This window comes from Salvia splendens, chromosome 10 (assembly GCF_004379255.2).
Source record: "Salvia splendens isolate huo1 chromosome 10, SspV2, whole genome shotgun sequence".
NCBI classification, from domain to species: domain Eukaryota; kingdom Viridiplantae; phylum Streptophyta; class Magnoliopsida; order Lamiales; family Lamiaceae; genus Salvia; species Salvia splendens.
In genome coordinates this window covers 18,139,962-18,143,239 of record NC_056041.1, presented here as the reverse complement: position 1 = coordinate 18,143,239, position 3,278 = coordinate 18,139,962, and the positions used below count along the sequence as shown (strand labels likewise).

At 38.1% G+C, this 3,278-nt stretch overlaps 1 non-coding gene across 1 annotated transcript; it reads right to left on the bottom strand.

Annotated features, from left to right (window-relative positions):
• Positions 1 to 887: 887 nt before the first annotated feature.
• LOC121753454 lies at positions 888 to 992 on the bottom strand. Its single transcript, XR_006040430.1, has one exon. It is a non-coding gene; the product is annotated as a U6 spliceosomal RNA (small nuclear RNA).
• Between the last annotated feature and the right edge of the window lie 2,286 nt (positions 993 to 3,278).

Here is a 3,278-nt window from a genome sequence, read left to right as displayed (position 1 = left end):
CTAGGCTATGGCTGGGCTATTTATGATGTGGCAGGAGGATTTTTAGTGCTGATGATGTGGCAGTGGCTAGGCTATGGCTGGGCTATTGCTGGGCTATTCCTATTGTGGATGGCCTAAGGGTAAAATAGTATACATGTAAAGCATTAATTTAATAATAAATACAATATAATACAAAATTATTACTTTAACCTCATTATGTCTTAGACATTATGTCTCCAAAACATTTTTCTATAATTATATTGTTGATGAAGGTATTTAATACTCTATTTATTATGCCGCACTATTACTTATAAGAATCATCGATTGCCACACATAAAAACGAACACTTAAATAAGACTAAATAATGGTTGGATTTTTAAAACTGAAGGCGACATGACAAGATAAGAGGCCAATATTGATTTGGAATAATTGAATCTTCAACTGTTCAACTCATAATGGTCAAGAAAAGTAGACAGTAGTGAACAGTGAAGATTCAAAATTCAATCTAGGGATCTTGCTTTTATTGGTGGTTAGGTGAACAAACTGTAATCTATGCAAAGAGCATGAATCTTCGATTCTGTTCCTTCACAGTTATGCTAAAACTAGAACGTAATCTAGTGAAAAAGAGGGTTATTTAATTGTATTTTGTACTTAATAAATATGACAGCTAGCCATGAATAGCGAACTGACCAAAAGAGGATTTTGGTGTTAAGATCCAGCCTATACTTTCTAGGCCCAATACCCCAGTCCAATGTAGACTTGTCACCTGGTCTGGGCTGGCCCAGATCAGACCAGACTTGGCTTTTTGGTGAAATGAAGTGGATTTGGACTGGGCTCATTAATTAAAGTGAGCTCCAAGTCATTTTTTTAATTCGGACCCTTTATATAATTAAATTTTTACTGTAATTAAATATATAGTCTATTTCTCATTTGATGCATCTCATCTTTGCTCACATGTGTCATGCTAATTTTCTCTTGTATCATTCTAATTTCATGGATCGCTCCCGAGGAACTTAACCACAAATAGTCTAATGCCTACAGAGCGATACACAAAACAAGTTCCCAATCAACTCCACAAACCACAACTATGCAACATCCAATTTATTAATATTTTTTAAATATTTTTTTTAAAATTCAAGATACAATAAGATGATTGTGAAGTTTATCTTTAAAAATAGTATTCATGTATTGGTATTCAAAATCTAATACTCCCAATCCCTCCGTCCCTAAAAATTTATCACATATTTCCTTTTTCATCCGTCCCTAAAAAATTATCACCTTTCACTTCTACTATTTTTGGTAGTGGGCCTTACATTCCACTAACTCATTCACACTCACATTCTATTATAAAACTAATGGAGTAATATATAAAAGTATGATTCACATGTCACCAACTTTTTCAACCCACTTTCTATTACATTTCTTAAAACCTGTGCCGAATCAAATGGTGACGAATTATTAGAGACGAAGGGAGTAATATATTAACTACTATGTCATCATCTACAAACCAAAATAATAATAATGGATCTTCATCTAGTTAAAGACTTATAGAAAAGATAAATAAGAGAAAAAAATGATGCTAATACAAAGTTGAACTTGCATATACTTTACTCCCTCCGTCCACGAAAAATAGAGCACAACTTTTCTCTTACTTTTTTCCCTTCTCTTTTACTAATAATATGGACCTCACATCCCACTAACACTACTCCTCTCTTATTTTTTCCCCTTCTCTCTTACTAATAATATGAACTCCACATTCCATTAACATTACTTCTCTCTTACTTATTTCCCTTATCTCTTACTTTACCAATTCCACATTAAAACTCGTGTCATTCACAATGTGTCCTATTTTCGTGAACAGAAGGAGTATTATTTAAATTTAGTGAAATAAAACATATATGCATGTTAGAGCATCCCCAAAAGTTAGCCACCATCGGTCCTTCGTCAGCTATAATCATGTTGTGCAAGATAATACATGTGTACATGATGTCGGCAATATTCTTAACGTACCACAGCCGAGACGGGGCCCTCACAATGTTGAATCGACCTTGAAGGACCTCAAAAGCTCTTTCGACGTCTTTCCGAGCAGCCTCTTGACGCTGCGCATAAAGAACCCGTCTCGGGTCTTGCAGATTGTTGAGCGTCTTCACGAAAGTCGGCCACATTGGGTAGATACCATCGGCAAGATAGTAACACATGTGGTATGGATTTCCGTTGACGGTGAAGTCGATCACCGGTGCTACACCATTCAAAACATCATTGAAGAGTGGTGAAGAATAGAGCACGTTCAAGTCGTTGTTGGATCCGGCAACACCAAAATATGCATGCCAAATCTATAGGCGGTAGTCGGCGACCGCTTCAAAGATAAGCATTGGGCCGCCGCCTTTGTGGCAGCTTAAGTGTTGCCCCCTCCAAGCATTCGGACAATTCTTCCACTTCCAATGCATGCAGTCAACGCTGCCAAGCATACCGGGAAATCCGTGGACTGTTTCCTGAAGATGAAGCAACCGTTGACAATCTTTGGTGGTAGGTGCCCGAAGGAATTCCTCACCGAAAGTAGAACGAACGCCGTCGCAAAAAATTTGTAGGCATTGGATTCCAGTTGACTCACCCACATGCAAATACTCGTCGAATAGGTCAGCCGTTTGCCCAATAGCAAGTTGTCGGATGGCACAAGTACACTTCTGCAACCCCGAGAGATTTTGCCGACCAGTTGCGTCTCTACGTGATTGAAAGTATTCAACACTTGCGGACAATGCGCTGACAATACTCATAAACAACCGTTTTGACATGCGAAAACGACGCCAGAAGTAATCTTCCGGAAACCGTGACTCGTCGAAAAAATAGTCGGCAACGAGCCTTTCGTGGGCTCCCTCCCGGTCATGAGGGATGTAGCGACGATTTGATCTAGTTGGTCGAGGAGGAGGGGCAGGGGTAGCGGCGGCGACATAGGCTTCATAGGCGGCACAATATTGTTCATAGTATTCTTGTTCTTCGCGCTCTGCTTCCGCAATGATATCGCTGAAATCCATGGGTATGAGTGAGAGAGGAAGATGTAGATGAGTTGTATGAAAAAATATGAATAAGATATAATTTGATATGAAAAATGGATGATGAATGTGTGTATTTATAGATGATTTTGGGATTAAAAAATTCAAAAAATGATAATAAAACGGCTATGTTTTTGGAAATCCAAAAATATGTTTTTTTAAATTTTTAATATTATTTTTTATTTAAAAAAAATAGAAATTGCAACGGCTAAGCCGTTGGCCAATTGTGTGCTGCCACGTCGCCCTGCT